The 20,800-nt window shown below is 40.8% G+C and overlaps 1 protein-coding gene across 1 annotated transcript in view; it reads left to right on the forward strand.

Moving 5' to 3' along the window:
* Positions 1–20,800, forward strand: part of VPS50 (VPS50 subunit of EARP/GARPII complex) — a 994,344-nt gene that overhangs the window by 113,361 nt on the left and 860,183 nt on the right. The gene's annotated exons all lie outside the window — the stretch shown is intronic.

Here is a 20,800-nt window from a genome sequence, read left to right on the forward strand (position 1 = left end):
TGCTACTATCTGTCTCACTTGAAGGGCTGTGTTCCTGTTCCACGGTGTAGATTCTGGTAAGATTGTTTCATATTTTTTACATGTATGATAACGCAAGAAGACAGGGTCACATTGTGACTCATTTTATCTGTATAGAATCAAGGGTTAATATCTCTTTAGGGGGATTATTGAACAGGGGGGATAATCTTATATCTTTATTTGATTTTATGCTGCTTTTATGTGTGAGATGTTATGGGCTCATAGGCTGTTATGTAATATACAGGTTTCACTTTCACTTTGAGAGCTGTGCAGCTTACAAGCTTGGCACGCTTTTTCTATTAGCAGGGGCGGTCCTGCATTGTGCACCATGTGATTCATTCCCTTTTTCCTGACCGGGTGTTTATCAGAGAGGTGTAATAAATCTCTCTACTGTTTGGGTCATAGTAGGTGGTGAGTGCCCCAGTCATTGGGGTATAAGGTGTTTTTTTTTTTTTTTAATACAATAAGATTGTTTTATTTCTATAGTTCTCCGTTTATTGCACTAGCGATGGAGTTTTCTGTTACTTTAGAAGGCACTCCCTATTCCTAATGAGTAATTCCTGTTTTCACCATGAGGAGGCCTTAGTTCCGCCCTCTCAATTATTTTCTATATGCCTTGATAATGTGATAACATCAAACATGTTTGATACCACAAAGCCGTCCACCTCTGAGGAGTTGTCGTCCAGTGAGGTGCGTACCCTACATTCTTATATCTCTACACATGCAGTTTTTCCTGTATCATTGCTGATCCTCCATCTGGAGGGGACCTTTTTTCAGCAGACGTTACTGCACAGTTCAGATGGCGTGGTCTGCGGCCTTTAATGCTTTACCTCGCCCTGCTAAGCGCAAGCGAAAGGTTACATATTGCACTCCTTCCCAGAGTACATCAAATAATTTATTGGACTTAACTGAGGGTTATCCGAGGATGAAGTTCTTTATAAAACTCAAATATAGACAAGTGATGAACTTTACACCTCACTCCAGATAAAGCCTCCTTTGCTAGTGTAGTCTTCTCACAATTGACTACACAGTGTTTTAAAAAATGGAAAAGGTAAGAAAGGGGCGCTAAAAAGCAATCTGGATATTTGCAAAAAGATTAATCCTTACTAATGTGTATAAAATTTACTACTTGTGATAATCCTAAAATTATTTCTTTTGCATGATGTACCGAGTCCACGGATTCATCCTAACTTGTGGGATATTGTCCTTCCTGACAGGAAGTAGCAAAGAGAGCATCACAGCAGAGCTGTCTATATAGCTCCCCCCTTAACTCCACCCCCCCAGTCATTCTCTTTGCTGGCTCTAAGCAGGAAGAGTAAAGAGAAGAGGTGTTAAACTGTCTATTTTGTTGCACAAGCGTCTGGCAGATGTTCCAGACGTTCGGGCTTTTTGTCAGGGTTTAGTTAGAATTAAGCCTGTGTTTTAACCTATTGCTCCGCCATGGAGTCTAAATTTAGTTCTTAGAGTTCTTCAGGGGGTTCCGTTTGAACCCATGCATTCCATAGATATTAAGCTTTTATCTTGGAAAGTTTTGTTCCTAGTTGCTATTTCTTCAGCTTGAAGAGTTTCTAAACTATCTGCATTACAATGTGACTCTCCTTATCTTATGTTCCATGCTGATAAGGTAGTTTTGCGTGCCAAGCCTGGGTTCCTACCTAAGGTTGTTACTAACAGGAATATCAATCAAGAAATTGTTGTTCCTTCTCTGTGTCCTAATCCTTCTTGTAAGAAGGAACGTCTGTTGCACAACTTGGACGTGGTTTGTGCTTTTAAATTTTATTTGCAGGCAACATCTTCTTTGTTTGTTGTCTATTCTGGAAAACGTAGGGTTTAAAAGGCTATGGCGACTTCTCTTTCCTTTTGGCTGAAAAGCATCATCCGTTTGGCTTATGAGACTGCTGGACAGCAGCCTCCTGAAAGGATTACAGCTCATTCTACTAGAGCGGTAGCTTCCACATGGGCTTTTAAAAATGATGCTTCTGTTGAACAGTTTTGTAAGGCTGCGACTTGGCCGTCGCTTCATACCTTTTCAAAATGTTAAAAATTTGATACTTTTGCTTCTTCGGAGGCTATTTTTGGGAGAAAGGTTTTGCAAGCAGTGGTGCCTTCCGTTTAGGTTCCTGTCTTGTCCCTCCCTTCATCCGTGTCCTAAAGCTTTGGTATTGGTATCCCACAAGTTAGGATGAATCCGTGGACTCATTACATCATGCAAAAGAAAACAAAATTTATGCTTACCTGATAAATTTCTTTCTTTTGCGATGTACCGAGACCACGGCCCCCCCCTGTCTATTCAAGACAGATAGTATTTTTTTATGTAAACTTCAGTCACCTCTGCACCTTATAGTTTCTCCTTTTCTTCCTTGGCCTTCGGTTGAATGACTGGGGGGTGGAGTTAAGGGGGGAGCTATATAGACAGTTCTGCTGTGGTACTCTCTTTGCTACTTCCTGTCAGGAAGGACAATATCCCACAAGTTAGGATGAATCCGTGGACTCGGTACATCGCAAAAGAAAGAAATTTATCATGTAAGCATAAATTTAGTTTTTTCTTCTGGATGATGAACAATCTCTTAATTGAACGATTATTAATTGGAAAAAAGTAAATCATTAAGTAAAAGGTGTTGGGGTGTGAATAAAAGAAATAAGTGAATGTTTATAAAAAATAATAATAATAAGGTGTTTTGGACATAAAAAAGTTTCTAACATACGGCTAGATTTAGCCTAATGCTGCTTTTGGCCGCCCGCTGGTATTTAGAGTCAGCCAGGAAAGGGTCTAACGCTCACTTCCTTACCTCGACTCCAGGCTACCGCAGATCCCCTTACGCTAATTGCGTATCCTATCTTTTCAATGGGATTTGCCTTATGCTGGTATTTGGAGTCTTGGAAGAAGTGAGCGGTAGACCCTCTACCGACAAGACTCCTACTGCCAAAAAAAGTCAGTAGTTAAGAGCTTTATGGGCTAACACCGGAATATAAAGCTCTTAACTACTGTGTTATAAAGTACACTAACACCCATAAACTACCTATGTACCCCTAAACCGAGGACCCCCACATCGCAAAAACACTATAATAATTTTTTTAACCCCTAATCTGCCGACCGGACACCGCCGCCACCTACATTATACCTATGAACCCCTAATCTGCTGCCCCTAACATCGCCGACACCTATATTATATTTATTAACCCCTAATCTGCCCCCCCCCCCAACGTCGCCACTACCTAACTACAAGTATTAACCCCTAATCTGCCGACCGGACCTCGCCGCCACTATAATAAACGTATTAACCCCTAAACCGCCGCACTCCCGCCTCGCAAACACTATAATAAATTTTATTAACCCCTAATCTGCCTTTCCTAACATCACCGCCACCTACCTACAATTATTAACCCCTAATCTCCCGCCCGCAACGTCGCCGCTACTATAATAAATGTATTAACCCCTAAACCTAAAAGTCTAACCCTAACACCCCCCTAACATAAATATAATTTAAATTTAAATAATATTCCTATAATTAACTAAATTATTCCTATTTAAAACTAAATACTTACCTATAAAATAAACCCTAATATAGCTACAATATAACTAATAATTACATTGTAGCTATTTTAGGATTTATAATCAAGATTTCACCTGGATGGAGGACCTCTTCTTTGCTAGTGGAGTACACCTAGCGCCTACTAAATAAGACCTCTGGCTTTGATAATTTGACACCTAGTAGTCAAAATGGAAAGATAAAACTAATAAGGTATACCAAAGCGCCAACTATACGAAGGCTGGGTCTGGACCTAATGCAATATTGTCAAACGATTACAATAAACAATTTATTGAGTACACAAATAAGTTAAAAACATGGATCCATGTATAAACAATCAAATTTATACAACAATAATAGCTAAATGAATAGTTAAAACAAATAGTTATGTAACGGATATAGCATTTAAAATTGTGCAAACATTGCTCTTAAAAATATTCATAAAAAATTCCAAATTTAGTATAAGGCTCACAACAGAAATTCAACTTTGTGTTTACCATATACACATACACAAATTTGTACAGCAATAATAGCTAAATGAATAGTTAAAACAAATAGTTAAATAGCAGATATGGCATTTAAAATTGTGCAAACAATGCTCTTAAAAAATATTCCTAAAAAATTCCAAATTAAGTATAAGGCTCACAACAAAAATTCAACTTTGTGTTTACCACATACACATAATAGGTGAAATATATTAGTCAGTTATATAATATTATCTAACCAATAATGTTCTCGATTCTATGCAATACTAAATATTGCCAATAGTGACTAATGTGTAAGGCTCTGAGTAAGACCTTTAACTGTGTGTTTACCACATACGCATTGTCAAGTAAAAAATATTGTGACAGCAATAAGCCAATGTAAAGAATGTGTATCAAAAAAGTTGTGTGCAAAAATTAGTGTACAAAAGATATTAATGGTCAAAAAATAGGTTGATCTTCAAAAAACGTGAATTAAGAACAAAGATTGTGAAAAATGAAAAACCAAAAATTTACAAAAACATTGTGGTGTGTTCCAATAGTAACTTATATAAATGTAAATAATAGTCCAAAAATAGTCCAACAGTGAAAACTTAATAGAAAAAATAATCCAACAATAAATTATAATAAGTAGTGTGTCTCTTTAAGAAAAAACAATAATCCTTAAAGTGTTGTCTTGATAAAGGTCTCTTTGTGACCGAAACGCGTCGACTGGTAAGCACAATTTCATTTTCTATTGATCTAAAAACAATCTACACCATCATATCTTTCTTTTACAGAAGGATCATCCAGGGATTATAACAAAATATTTGCCAAGAAGATAGAATTTTGGGTTGGAAAACGGCTAGCAAGTACTGACACTGCTATTCAGTATAAAACACTTGGAAAATCACCATAACTATTGCTGTTAGGATTCACAACACTTTAAGGATTATTGTTTTTTCTTAAAGAGACACACTACTTATTATAATTTATTGTTGGATTATTTTTTCTATTAAGTTTTCACTGTTGGACTATTTTTTGGACTATTATTTACATTTATATAAGTTACTTTTGGAACACACCACAATGTTTTTGTAAATTTTTGTTTTTTCATTTTTCACAATCTTTGTTCTTAATTCACGTTTTTTGAAGATCAACCTATTTTTTGACCATTAATATCTTTTGTACACTAGTTTTTGCACACAACTTTTTTGATACACATTCTTTACATTGGCTTATTGCTGTCACAATATTTTTTACTTGACAATGCGTATGTGGTAAACACACAGTTAAAGGTCTTACTCAGAGCCTTACACATTAGTCACTATTGGCAATATTTAGTATTGCATAGAATCGAGAACATTATTGGTTAGATAATATTATATAACTGACTAATATATTTCACCTATTATGTGTATGTGGTAAACACAAAGTTGAATTTTTGTTGTGAGCCTTATACTTAATTTGGAATTTTTTAGGAATATTTTTTAAGAGCATTGTTTGCACAATTTTAAATGCCATATCTGCTATTTAACTATTTGTTTTAACTATTCATTTAGCTATTATTGCTGTACAAATTTGTGTATGTGTATATGGTAAACACAAAGTTGAATTTCTGTTGTGAGCCTTATACTAAATTTGGATTTTTTTATGAATATTTTTAAGAGCAATGTTTGCACAATTTTAAATGCTATATCCGTTACATAACTATTTGTTTTAACTATTCATTTAGCTATTATTGTTGTATAAATTTGATTGTTTATACATGGATCCATGTTTTTAACTTATTTGTGTACTCAATAAATTGTTTATTGTAATCGTTTGACAATATTGCATTAGGTCCAGACCCAGCCTTCGTATAGTTGGCGCTTTGGTATACCTTATTAGTTGGACCTCTTCTTTGCCGCTTGGATCAAGACTTCTACCGGATGGAGGACCACATCGCCCGGATTGGATGAAGACTTCGGCTCAGCTGAGTGAAGACGACTCAAGGTAGGGAGATCTTCAGGGGGTTAGTGATAGGTTTTTTTAAGGGGGGTTTGGGTGGGTTAGAATAGGGGTATGTGGGTGATGGGTTGTAATGTTGGGGGGTATTGTATTTTTTTTACAGGTAAAAGAGCTGATTACTTTGGGGCAATGCCCCACAAAAAGCCCTTTTAAGGGCTGGTAATAGAGCTGATTACTTTTGTAATTTAGAATAGGGTAGGGATTTTTTTTATTTTGGGGGGCTTTTTATTTTATTAGGTGGCTTAGATTAGGTGTAATTAGATTAAAATTCTTGTAATATTTTTTTATTTTTTGTAATTTAGTGTTTTGTTTTTTTGTATTATAGATTAGTTTATTTAATTGTATTTTAGTTTAGCTAATAATAGGTAATTTATTTAATTAATTTAATGATAGTGTAGTGTTAGGTTTAATTGTAACTTAGGTTAGGATTTATTTTACAGGTAATTTTGTAATTATTTTAACTAGGTAGCTATTAAATAGTTAATGACTATTTAATAGCTATTGTACCTAGTTAAAATAAATACAAAGTTGCCTGTAAAATTAATATAAATCCTAAAATAGCTACAATGTAATTATTAGTTATATTGTAGCTATATTAGGGTTTATTTTATAGGTAAGTATTTATTTTTAAATAGGAATAATTTATTTAATTATAGGAATATTATTTTGTTTAATTTAAATTATATTTAATTGTGTTAGGGTTAGGGTTAGACTTTTAGGTTTAGGAGTTAATACATTTATTATAGTAGCGGGAGATTAGGGGTTAATAATTGTAGGTAGGTGGCGGTGATGTTAGGGAGGGCAGATTAGGGGTTAATACAATTTATTATAGTGTTTGTGAGGCGGAAGTGTGGCGGTTTAGGGGTTAATACATTTATTATAGTGGCGGCGAAGTTCGGTCGGCAGATTAGGGGTTAATACTTGTAGTTAGGTTGCGGCGACGTTGGGGGGGCAGATTAGGGGTTAATAAATATAATATAGGGTTCGGCGATGTTAGGGACAGCAGATTAGGGGTTCATAGGGATAATGTAGGTGGCGGCGGTGTCCGGTCGACAGATTAGGGGTTAATCATAAAATGCAGGTGTCAGCGATAGCCGGGGCGGCAGATTAGAGGTTAATAAGTGTAAGGTTAGGGGTGTTTAGACTCGGGGTTCATGTTAGGGTGTTAGGTGCAGACTTAGAGAATGTTTCCACATAGGAAACAATGGGGGCTGCGTTAGGAGCTGAACGCTACTTTTTTGCAGGTGTTAGGTTTTTTTTCAGCCCAAACTGCCCCATTGTTTCCTATGGGGATATCGTGCACGAGCACGTTTTTCCAGCTCACCGCTACCGTAGGCAACGCTGGTATTGAGGGTTGAAGGGAAGCTAAATTCTGCTCAACGCTCCCTTTTCTGAGCCTAACACAGCCACTCAGACAACTCTCAATACCAGCGTTGTCTTAAGGGTGCGCTGGGGAAAAAAGCAGCGTTAGCTTCTCGGGTCTTTACCGACAAAACTCTAATTCTAGCCGATAGGTTCTTAATCATTTTATGACTGAGTGATAAAACATATATTATGTGCTAAAACTTATATAGTCTCCTAAGTGTTGAGAAAAAAAAATAGCCACAAAGAGTTAATAAGGAAATGTGTGAGGATAAAGTGATCAGCCTAAGAGGTAGTTAACTATGGCAATCTTACAAGTTTGTCTTTAATAAGGGATCCTGAGTATAAAGGATCCTGAGACTGTGTATTATAACTGCATTTACTTCAGAATTAGCAAACAAACTGGGGTGTATCAAGATAATCATACAAAATGATTTAAGTATAATGCTGATTTAATAAACTTAGATAAATACAAGGTAAAGATATATGCAAAAATCATTAAACTATTATTAGGGAAAATCTAGTAATGGTAAAAATAAAACCAACACCGGTGTAGGTTATACCTGCAAAACGTAAAAAAATCTCCATTATTTCAAACATTAAAAAATACTAAAAATTACAATTGAGAAATAGAAACAACTGATAATTACACAGAAAGTGTAATCAAAAATACATATAAACTGTAAAAATAGGGTTGAGATAAGGATACAAGTTGATTGATGTTAGAGCATTTAACAGTCCCAATCTTTCTGTATTCAGTAAGCGCTCAGCAAATATATGATCTGACAATCTAAACGCTTTTGCACAATATATCCATAAGCTTAATGGTTGTAATATAAGACAATGTTGCAAAGTGTTGTCATTTCTTCCGTTTAACCAATCAAGCGTGATGTGAGATACAGTAATTTATAGTCTTGCTGTGAATACTTTTAAACAATCCGGAGCTATATTTGATCACAGTACCTTTTAGGTGTAATGTTTAAAGCACCTCTCTCCTCTCTGTTGGCGTTCCAACTGTTGATAGATCAGCTGTGGGGTCACATGGGTTTCATGGACCAATGGTGCAGGGTTCCTCTCTTTAAATTAAGTGCGCGCACTATGTTCCTTGATAATTTCTTCACACGGCTCCTCTTGCTGTCCTATTGCTAACCTCGGTTTCTTTAATTCAAACAACAGGGTTAGGTGCAGCGGTCCTGGGTGCCAGAAAAAAACAGTGTTGTTGTGAGCTGTTAGGTTGGATCGACGCGTATCGGCTTCTACAAAGCCTTTCTCAAGATACCCTTCAGCTCCTTCTGATCTCTCTTTTAAACCCTTTTCCCTCTAGCCACTTTAGGTCATGTGATCTTTTATGTTAACTCCTTCAGTGCCATACGAAGTGGAACTTTTGTTTTCTTTATGCTCATATGAAAAATAAAAAGTTTTTTTATATTCTCTGTCAATATTTGTTTTAATCCCTAATATCTTAACCCTATTCCAAGAGAGGAACCCTGCACCACTGGTCCATGAAACCCATGTGACCCCACAGCTGATCTATCAACAGTTGGAAAGCCAACAGAGAGGAGAGAGGTGCTCTAAACATTACACCTAAACACCTAAAGGTACTGTGATCAAATATATCTCCGGATTGTTTAAAAGTATTCACAGCAAGACTATAAATTACTGTATCTCACATCACGCTTGATTGGTTACGGAAGAAATGACAACACTTTGCAACATTGTCTTATATTACAACCATTATGCTTATGGATACATTGTGCAAAAGCTTTTAGATTGTCAGATCATATATTTGCTCTGAGCGCTTACTGAATACAGAAAGATTGGGACTGTTAAATGCTCTAACATCAATCAACTTGTATCCTTATCTCAACCCTATTTTTACAGTTTATATGTTTTTTTGATTACACTTTCTGTGTAATTATCAGTTGTTTCTAAGAATTTCTCAATTGTATTTTTTAATGTTTGAAATAATGGTGATTTTTTAACGTTTTGCAGGTATAACTTACACCGGTGTTAGTTTTATTTTTATTTTTACCTTACTAGATTTTCCCTAATAATAGTTTAATAATGATTTTTGCATATACCTTTACCTTGTATTTATCTAAGTTTATTAAATCAGCATTTTATACTTAAATCATTTTGTATGCTTATCTTGATACATCCCGGTTTGTTTGCTAATTCTGAAGTAAATGCAGTTTTAATACACAGTCTCAGGATCATTTATACTCAGGATCCCTTATTAAAGACAAACTTGTAGGATTGCCATAGTTAACTACCTCTTAGGCTGATCACTTTATCCTCACACATTTCCTTATTAACTGTTTGTGGCTATTTTTTTATTTTATTTTCAACACTTAGGAGACTATATAAGTTTTAGCACATAATATATGTTTTAGCACTCAGTCATAAAATGATTAAGAACCTATGTTAGAAACTTTTTTTATGTCCACAACACATTATTATTATTTTTTATAAACATTCACTTATTTCTTTTATTCACATCCCAACACCTTTTACTTAATTATTTACTTTTTTTCAATTAATAATTGTTCAATTAAGAAATTGTTCATCATCCAAAAGAAAAATCATTTTAGGATTATCACACGTAGTAAATTTTATACACATTAGTAAGGATTAATCTTTTTGCAAATATCCAGATTGCTTTTTAGCACCCCTTTCTTACCTTTTCCATTCTTTCTGAGACTTCAGAGTTTGAACATTCTGGGCTGGAGTCTGCTGCCTCTAAACCTCCGGCTGCGGAGGAACCAGACTTTAGTTTATGAATTTGCGCTTCTTCTAAAGGAAGTTTTTGGTGAATTCAGAGGTTCCAGAGGCCAAATTGCCTGATGGAACCATTAATTCCTAAATTGGATAGAGTTTGAGGACAGGGTGCTACCTTATCCTTACCTGCTCCTGTTAGATGGCGAACGTTATTAACAATGAATGGGACAGGATTGGATTCCTTTTCCCCCTCTTCTCCCTTTAACAAATTGTCCCCGGTCCTGGACTCTCAATGGAGTTGTGAGGTTCTGTCCCTAAATGGGATGGCGTTATCTTCACCCTTGCTAAACGTACTACTATCCCGCTTGAGGATAGTTCTTCGTTTGAAGAGCCAATGGATAAATGATGGAAACTCTGTTAAGATGTTTCAACTTACTGGATATTTGTTTCAACCAGTGGCGGCTGTTGCCGCGGTTACTGGAGAAACTACCTTCTGGTGTGACTCCTTATAGGATTTGATCGGGGTGGAGGATCCCCTCTACGTTACTCAGAAAATATTTACGGCCTTGAGGGTTGTTGATTCTTATATCTGTGCTGCTATTAGGCAGTTTATTTGGTTGCTATGGCTTCAGCTTTTTCTGTTCAGGCCCGTCAGGCTCTGGCTGAAGTCATGGTCTGTGGCTATGACTTTTAAGTCTAGACTTATTCCCTCCTTTTAAGGGAATGATTTTGTCTGGTCCAGGCCTGGACTCAATTATCTCCACGTTCACAGGGGGCAAGGGTGCCCTCTTACCGCAAGAGTATATGATCTAATCTAAGGGACAATTTTCGTTCTGATAAAGCCCATGTCAGCTGTCCTTCGCTAAGCCAGAGCAAACCAAGAGCTCTTGGAAGCCGGCTCAGTTCTGGAATAAATCCAAGCAGAGCAAGAAGTCCACTGAGTCTACGTCGGCATGAATGGGCTGTCCCCGGTCCTCTTTTGGGTCATGTAGGGGACAGTATTTTGCCCTTTCAGTCGCTTGGTTCAGGGACCTGCAGGATCCATGGGTCGGGGGGGTCATAGCTCAGGGCTACAAGATAGGTTTTAAGTCTCAGCCACCCAAGAGCAGATTCCTTCTGTCTTCCTGACCAGAAAGGAGGGAAGTCTTTCTGGGGTGTGTACAGGATCTGCCCTCTAGGAATTATGTCCCGGTGCCTATTGCATTGAGAGGTTTGGGATACTATTCAAACCTTTTCGTAGTCCCTAAGAAGGAGGGAACTTTCCGTCTGATTCTGGACCTAAGGTGCTTAAGCAGGTTTTAAATGTCCCCTTGTTTAAAATGGACTCAATAAGGTCCATTCTTCCCCTCATTTGAGGGGGGTAGTTCATGACAACAATAGATCTGAAGGATGCTCCCTTCTCGTACCAATCCTCAAGGACCACTTCCAGTTCCTAAGGTTTGCATGCCTGTATCAGCACTTCCAGTTTTTTGCCCTTCCGTTTGGTCTAGCTGAAGAAATTTTTTGAAGAGTGGACCATTTGGAATATCTCCTCTGTCTTCTTCGATCCCATGGATGGCAGATAATCTAGAGATAGTTCTCTTGTATCAAGTACGTAGAATTCTCGAGTACTATAATAGTCTCCATAGACATGTGAATATTTATAACAGACCAGAGACGTTGCAAGCTAGCTTCAACATCTCTCCCTCCAGATCTTCTTAAGGCCATCTGTGGCTCTGTGTATGGAGGTGATTGGTCTCATGGTGTCCAGCTTGGAAATCATTTCCTTTGCCAGATTTCACCTCAGACTGTTGCAACTGCGCATGCTGAACTAGTGGAACGGCGATCATTCGGATCTGTCTCAACAGATTTCTCTGGACAATCAATCGGGAGAATCGCTCTCTTGATTTGAGAAAATCGCTCTCTTGATTTGAGTTTTTGTCCGGATCACTTGTCCTGAGGGTCGTCCGTCTCAAGGCCATCCTGGGTGATTGTGACTATGGTTGCGTGTCTATCAGGATGGGGGAGCCGTTTGGGGTGCCAGGAAGGCACAGGGCATCTGGTCTCAGGAGCTAAAGCTCCCTCCTGATCTCATTTTGGATCTTCGGGCAATATACAATGCTCTGAAGGCTTGTCCTCTGCTGGGTTCGTACAAGTTAATCAGATTCCAATCAAACATCAACCATCAGGGGGGAACGAGAAGCTCCCTAGTTTTGAGGGAAGTATCTCGAATTCTGGTGTGGGGGAGACCCGCATTTGTTCGCTGTCAGCGATCCACATTCCGGGTGTGGTCAACTGGGAAGCGGATTCCTCAGCAGACAATCCTTTCATCCAGGAGAAGGGTCTCTCCATCCCGAGTGTTTGCAGAGATTTGCAGATAGGGGTCGAGGTACAGGGACCCTCAGGCGGAGCAAAAAGATGCATTAGCGGTGCCTTTGGAGGTGACCGTTATCACTACTTCCTAGTGTAGTGGCTAGAGTCAAGCAGGCATCAGTGATACTGACTGCTCCATCTTGTCCACGAAGGATATGGTTTGCGGATCTAGTGGGGATGCCATGTGGAAGTTACCATGTCGCAGGGATCTGCTGGCCAAGGTCTCTTTGTTCATCAATGTCTAGATTCTCTGAGGCTGACTGCGTGGAGATTGAACACTTAGTCCTAGCCAAGAGAGGGTTTTCTGAGAGAGTTATTTTTACTCTCATTCAAGCTCGTCGCATCTATCATAAGGTCTGGAGGACATACTTTTTCTGTTCTCCAGGATGAACTGGAGAAGGGTTTTTCTGCAAGTCCCCTGAAGCTACAGTTTCCGTCCCTGTCTGGGTTTACTACACAAGAGGTCTGCAGAGCTTCCAGATGTGCAGCCATTTGTTAAGGCTCTGCTGGGATCAGACCTGTGTTTAGATCTAAGGCTCCTCCTTGGAGTTTATATCTTGTCCTTAAGGTTTTGTAACGGGCTCCGTTGGAGCCTATGCATGAGGTAGACATTAAATTGTTGTATTGGAAGGTTCCTTTTCTACTGGCTATTTCTTCTGCACGCAGAGTATTTGTGATTGCTGCCTTGCAATGCGTCCCTCCTTATCTGTCTTTTCATGCCGATAAGGCTGTTCTACGAACCAAGTTAGGATTTCTTCCTAAGGTTGTGTCAATTCGCATCATCAATCAAGAGATTGTGCTTCCTTTCTTATGTCCTAATCTTTCTTCGTCTAAGGAACGTTTATAACGTATTTCTGGATGTGGTTTGTGCCTTGAAGGGCCACAAGGAATTTAGACAAACCTCTTTCTCTGTTTGTTTTCTTTTCCGGGAAGCATAGGGGTCAGAGGGCCTCTTCGACTTGCTTATTTGCTTTTTGTCTGAGGAGTGTCATCCGTTTAGCATAGAAACGGCGGGACATAAGCCTCCTCTGAGGATTACGGCTCATTCTACGAGTGCAGTGGTTTCCTCTTGGGCCTTCAAAAATGAGGCCTCTATGGATCAGATTTATAGGATGGCTATCTGGTTCTCTTTACATACTTTTTCCAAAATTTTAAAGTTTGATGTTTTTGCTTCTGCTGAAGCAGCCTTCAGGAGAAATATTTTGTAGGCTGTGGTGCACTCAGATTAGGGTCTGCCTCTCTTTTTTCCCTCCCGTTAGCATTCCGTGTCCTCTAGAGTTTGGGTATATGTTTCGCAGGAATGCAGCTGTGGACTCTTCCCATATTAAGATGGAAAAAATAAATCATGCTTACCTGATTATTTCATTTCCATCTGTATGGGAGAGTCCACAGCTCTCGTCCGTGTTCTCTGATGGGCGGCCCTAAATTTGACATTTTTTCTTCTGGCACCTTATTCACCCTGATATTTCTCCTACTGTTCCTTGTTCCCTCCACAGAATGACTGGGGTTATGAGGAAGTGGGGGAGGTATTTAAGCCTTTGGCTGGGGTGTCTTTACCTCCTCCTGGTGGCCAGGTTCAGTATTTCCTACAAGTAAGGAATGCAGCTGTGGACTCTTCCCATACAGATGTAAATGAAATAATCAGGTAAGCATAATTTATGTTTTTCCATAAGGTATAAAACCACTGGATTGTCAATGGGGAGAGTCTGGGGAGAGGTGATTTTGTCTTAGTTTTCTCTTTATTGTTTGTGTTCTCTATTACTGCTTTTAGTACTGATTTATTTATTTATTGCACTATATGTTTTTTTTTGTTTTGCTTTTTTGTACTGGCTAATTCCAAGTGCTTATGGTTATATTGCATTGTTATTTATAGAGACTTAGAGACCTCTTTGGATTGAATGTTTATCTTGACGTTGCTAAACTAAGCACACTTAAATTTGAATACAGGTGACTTTTTTTTCCTTTGTAAAGATTCTTCCTTTCTCATTAGCCCCTGCTGGGCCTTTTCTTTTGAGATTCTTAGAACATAAGGACAGTTTAGTAATGTCAATTCTTTTTGTTCATTTCTGGACTTGAAGCAAGCTAGACAATTATATGAATCCTTCACATTTCAAGAAGTAAGACAGTTGTAGAGAAGAACTTAATTGCCATTGTTTTTACTTGCACAAATACTACAGGCCATAAGACAGATACAGAGAAGGGATCAATCCTCTGTTGTGAACTTCATGTGTAACCTGGAACGGAAACATCTGGATGAGAATTTTTTTAGCATTATGAAGGGCTTTCTCTATATTTGTATACTAGGCACATTAGATTTTCCACAGAGCTTTTTTCTTCCTAATGGGAAAGAGTCCACAGCCGCATTCTTTACTTATGGGAAATAAGAACCTGGCCACTAGGAGAAGACAAAGACCCACCAGCCAAAGGCTGAAATACTCCTCCCACTTCCCCTATCCCCCAGTCATTCTTTGCCTTTCTTCCCAGGAGGTTGGCAGAGAAGTGTCAGAAGGTTTTTTTTTTTTCAATCTGTTCTACTTTATTTTTAATTTTAATATGTCTCTTATAGAGGGTGCTACCCTTCGACATGGGACAGGAGTTTTAAGTAGTCCTGTTGGCCTCTCGTGGAGGGCCGGGCGAAAGTTAGAGTCCGGAGATGCAGTGGGAGCTTCCCCTGCGACACCATCCCGACTCGTTATAACAGCTCCTTTCAAGACTTGGCGTTGTCGAACTTCGCTTCGCTACCTGCTGTCTTCTCTCGAGTCCATGACGGAGGTGCTGACACTATTCGTCACACTTGAAGGGCCGTGTTCCTGTTCCAAGGCGTATATTCTGGTAAGATCGTTTTATTTTATTACATTGTCTGTAATGTGATTTATTATGACAGTATAGTATGGGCCTCGCTGAGGCACCTTCAGTACAGATCTTGGAATCAAGGGATATTTCCTCCTTAGGGTGCTTTGGTGAACGGGGAAGGGGTCTCTTATCATGTTTCTTATGTGATTCAACCTGCATTGGGTATGTGTGTATGGACTCCGAGGCTTAGACAAGTAGCGTTACAGTGGAGTTCCACCGCGTCCCATAGCATCCCTAACCTGAGGGGTGAGGTCCTTGCTGCTTTGTGTGGTTCTGGCCTTTTGGGCTGCCCTTGTTGGTTCTTCTAGAGACTAGGTGTCGTTGGGTGGCTAGTATAGGTCGGGTCATGCTGAGGTGGCTACTTACTCCTACCTCCGCTTCGGGAGCTTTAAATGCTCTGATGGGATCTTGGGTTGCAGCTCACCTGGTATTCTCTGGGCTTGTTTCTACCGCACCCTAGGGGTCGGGAACCGAAGTAAGCTCGGCCCTCGGAATCCCGTGCCTCGTGGCTGCTGGTGCAGGGTTTTTCTTCTCGAACTCGGGATGCGTGTTTTATCGCAGTATATATCCTGTGTCTTTCTGTGCTAGCTGTTTGAGGTCTTAATTTTCCTCGACAAGTTAGTCTGGCAGCTTGTTGGTCCGGTTTGGGGCGTGTGGCCTTAGGTTCTGACTAGTGGAATCTGACCCCTTCTCGGATCTCATCGTAGGTTTGGGAGGGGAGTCTAGGGTTCTGTCAGTCCAAGTTCGGCTATCTCTCCTTATCCCTGTAATCCCCTTGAGTGTTAGGGGTTGGGTCAGGATGGGTTCCATTGTTCTCCTTGGTGAGCTTGGTATTGTTGGCAAATTGGGTACCTGTGGTGAGGTTGGGCTTTTGGGCCTTCCTTTCTTAGGGGTTAGTTGCCCTATTGTCCTCATTTGGTCTAGAATTTGACTCTAGCCTGTTTGACCTTTCCCTTTCTCATCTCTGCCTTTTGCGGACCTTTGCTCGACACATGGTGGTTGCACGTTAGTTTCCTTGCTGCCAGCGTTGTGGGGGCTTGAGAGGCTGTTTCTTATAGATCTTATTCCTTTTTTGTTGGGCTCTGGATGGTCTGTCTGCCCTTTCTCCTATGGCCTGTAGCAGACTCCCCTGGAGGGGGTGCCTTTTGGGTTTGCTGCCTCTCTGCTCTTTGAGGCATTCAGTGCCTGTGCATTCATCAGTAGATGGTTTAGGTGTCTTGGGGACAAGTCCTACAGTCTTTTCATCTGGGGGAATCTGGTTCCCCGTGGAAGGAAGGGTCACGTTGGTGCTTAGTGTTTTTTCGGAGAATACATCTTGTTAATTTGGATGCTCGACTTAGATCTAGCCATCTTATGGCTCCTTCAGAACGGGGTTCGATTCCGACTGGTTTCTCTACACTTATGTTGCCATTTGGGATTCCGTGTTCTCCGTTTGTGGGAATTATCCCTGGGTTTGGTCGTTTTTTTTGTCCAACGCGTGCCTGGTTGTTTTTCTCTCCCTCTCCTTGTGCGGGTGTGGGGCTTTATGTCAGATGTAAGAGCCTGTTGGTTAGCTTCGCTACCTAGCGAGCGGTGGGTTTGCAGTTTGGCTCTGCTAATGCTTTTGCACCTTTTTTGCTAACCAACTTTATGGGTCCGTTAGAGGAGTTTATTTGCTCCCTCTGGAAATGGGGAATCCTTATGGATTCCTCGGTTGTTGAGAAGATTGGTTCTCAGATAAGTTTTGATTGCTCTGCGGCCTATAGTGGTGTTGTGTTGGTCTACACCATCTAGGTTGCGAAAGAGCGTGATGTTTTGTGTTCCTTCAGGTGGTAGCTGTGCTTCCTGTTTCACGCCTTTAGCATGATCATCTTTTTCTCGATCTTCTCCTGCTGTGGAAGTTTTTCCTAGCTTGTGAGACATCCTCAGTCTATTGTGGCCTGGTGGTGGGTTTTGGTTGCGGTAAGGGATTTTCCCTTTGCGATCCTGATCAGTGGTTGTCGCTCGTCCACGCTGTGTAGCGGTTTATGCGTCCGCCGGTCCTTAGGATTCTTTGGTTTCTCTATGATCGTTTTTCCGTTTTCTGCTGCTGTCTTTCTCTGTCCTGACATTTGTCCAGGTGAGCCTAGCAAGCGGATCTTGGTTGTCTTCTTGAAGACCTGAGTTGGTCTTTCTGTCCTATTAGTCGGGTCCCCTTGTTGTTTTCAGGGGCTGTGACTGGGTTGTTGCCTCTGAGAGTGGGGTCTTCAAGGCTTGTGTCTTGGTTGCATCTACTCGTGGTAACTGTTCAGGTCCTTTGGACTGTCGGTGACTTTGTGTCCCCGGGGTCATTTTTTTTAAAAATTTTTTTCAATAATGTTGTTCCCGGTTTTCGAACGAAACGGGATTTTGTTTTCTGGGAATATGTTTTTCGGTAGGTGCCTTCATTGGTCCGCCTCTTACCCTCCCGTCTTGGCATTCTGTGTCCTCTGGCTTGGGTATAAATTTCCCATAAGTAATGAATGCGGCTGTGGACTCTACCATTAGGAAGAAAAACATAAATTATGCTTACCTGATAATTTTATTTTCTTCCGTGGGAAAGAGTCCACAGCCCCCAGCCCGTTTTGGAGGCGTTGTTGTTTCATCATCTGGCACCTTTTCACCTTGATTCTTCTTCCACTGTTCCTTGTTCCTCGGCTGAATGACTGGGGGATAGGGGAAGTGGAAGGAGTATTTAAGCCTTTGGCTGGTGGGACTTTGCCTCCTCCTGGTGGCCAGGATCTTATTTCCCATACGTAATGAATGCGGCTGTGGACTCTTTCCCACGGAAGAAAAGAAAATTATCAGGTAAGCATAATTTATGTTTTTAAGTTATTCTGATTTTGCACTATTCAGCTTGGAGATTGGTCCATTATCCTTTGGCATAACAAAGATATTATCTTATGAACTTTTGGACACTGTTATATGTTACGTTCAATATTGTTTTTTCTTCATAAATAGAAAGAGTCCACAGCTGCATTCATTAAATTTTGGAATTCAGAACCTGTCCACCAGGAGTAGGCAAAGACACCCCAGTCAAAGGCTTAAATACCTCCTCCACTTCCCTCATCCCCCAGTCATTCTTTGCCTTTCGTCCCAGGAGGTTGGCAGTGAAGTGTCAGACGTTTTTGATAGTCTCTTATGGAGGATAGTACTCTTTGGCATGGGACTGGAGTTTTAAGTAGTCCTGTCAGCCTCTCAGTGAGAGCATGGGTGAAAGTTAGAGTTTGGAGATGCAGGGAGAGTCTTTCTGCAAAACCATCCTGACTCATATTAACAGCTCCGCAAGCTATCAGCGTTGACGAGTTTCGCTGACTGCTTTTTTCTCTCAAATCCATGGCAGAAGCGACGCTACCATCTGTCACACTTGAAGGGCCGTTTTCCTGTTCCATGGTGTAGATTCAGGTAAGATTGTTTCATTTTACTTTCATCATGGATGTATCATAATTACAACTGTTTATCCATGATGTGCTACAACCTTATGTCTAGTGACGTGGCCTTTTACGGTCGGGCACGCTTTTGCATGGACGGCACAGTTTACCTTGGGACCGGGAGTGGCCACATTTTGGCTCTCCATTTCCGCATTCCTGACTGCGTGGCAACGAAGAAATCCTGGTCCGCTGGTGTCTGGTTCCCTGGAGGTGGTGAGTGCCCCAGCCATTGGGGGTGTAAGGTAATTTTTTTTATTCAATATCTCAGTTATGGAGAATTCTAATTTTTTTGGAGATGGATGTCTCTGATTCAGACTCTACTTATTGCGAAGAATATAAATTGGGCCGGGTGATACATGCCCATCAGTTATTTTCCGAATGCCATTTTAGAGTGCTCTGTTCCTCGAGATCGGGAATCAGGGGCCCACTGAGCCATTCACCTCTGGAGATTCTATCTCCTACGAGGCGAGTTCCCTACCACCAACTCTTACTACGCATGCAGGTAACCCAAACTCTACTTATCCTTCTATGGAGTGTGGCCTGTTCCCACTGGAGGTTACGACACGGTTCAACATGGCCATATCTTTGGCGCTGGCGCATCTGCACCTCCCGGGAGTGTGCTTACGATATTGTCCGTGTTCCATTAACTGGGGCTCGTCAGGCGCCGGATCACATGGTCCAGTTTAGCCCTCCGGGGCAGCGACTGCCCCTGAGGCCTCAGGGGTTCAACCTTTGGGCCAGTGTTTTCTTTTGTCCCGGCGGAAGTATGTTGCGCCTTTCGTTATAGACTGGCGCGCCTTCGTGTTCTACTGAGGCACGTTTTGGCGTTGCTGGAGGATCCCACTCTTAATGTGTCTGGGGATTCTCAGTCTTAATCTTCGGCTGGCTTTTTTTGCATAGACATATGAAGGTGAAGTAATGTTCTTATAGTATTTGTTATTTGTGTATCCTTTTCCAGTTCTGAGCTTGGAGGTCTCCGACCCCTGTTGGGCTTGTCCTGTGGGTCTGTCCATTCTTCCCGTGCGATAACCTACGGATTGCCTTATCTTTTATTTTAATCCAGTGAGGATGATTTTTATTTGGTCTAAAGCTCATGTTGTTGTGTGATGTTTCCTTAGGGAACCTTCATCTCTGGAATTGATACTCACAATTTTGTGGTTGCACTGTTTACTTTGAGGACGTACTAGTCTTAAATTCTGTCTGACTGTTCTTTATCCCTCCATCTCGGGGGAGACTCTGTGGCCTCGACAGTGCTGGGGTCCTTGGTTTCAGGCTGGTCCTGACTGGGTACATATCCTTCTGTCTTTGAGGCCTAGTTCAGACACGTGGCGCCTTTTTATGTCTGTCTTGTCCGGTAAGGGTGCCTAGTGATCACAATATGATTTGTGTTGTTTAAATGTTATTTTACAAGCTACAACTAGCATCCTGAGAAAACTTGATGATCAGTGGTTGCTTAGGGGCATGGGGGATTGGTTCAGTCCTCATTTGCCTTTCAATCTAGTGGGCCGGGACTCAGTTAAGATCCGCTGCGACATGCTCAGTCTTTTCCGATTTTTCCGGGAACTAGAGTGTTCCTTCCCGTTGTGGATTGGAGGTTTGGAGGATTTAGGTCCTTCATACCACCGTTCTTATGGTTTTGCCTTTCATGGTCTCTTTGGAAGGGTCCTTTTTGGACTTGTTCCTTTTAGAGACTCTCTTCCTTTGGGTCGAGACTTTCTGGACTTCGTTCGTTTTTTCTGACGGCTTTGGCCGCTTAATTAGGAAGTGAAGGCCGTGAGGCTCTGTCTTCGCTTGAGAGTTAGTCGTCTCCATATCAGGGGCGATAGGAGGTGTTGTCTCTTTTTTCCAAGCTTTCTGCTTAGGGGATGTTTTTCTGCCTGAGTTTGGGATGCTTTGCGTTCTTCTCCCTTGGGTGTGGTCCTCTGGATCATTAATCTGAAAGGATTGTGGAGACTAGCCTTTATTTTCTACTCCCTTTCGGGTGACTCTGTTCTTGTTGTCATTTCCCTTTGTGCTGCCCTTGGGGCCGTTGGGGGGATGTTGACCTCCGGCCAAGGGTGTTCTCTTC

The sequence above is a fragment of the Bombina bombina genome, chromosome 5 (assembly GCF_027579735.1).
Source record: "Bombina bombina isolate aBomBom1 chromosome 5, aBomBom1.pri, whole genome shotgun sequence".
NCBI classification, from domain to species: domain Eukaryota; kingdom Metazoa; phylum Chordata; class Amphibia; order Anura; family Bombinatoridae; genus Bombina; species Bombina bombina.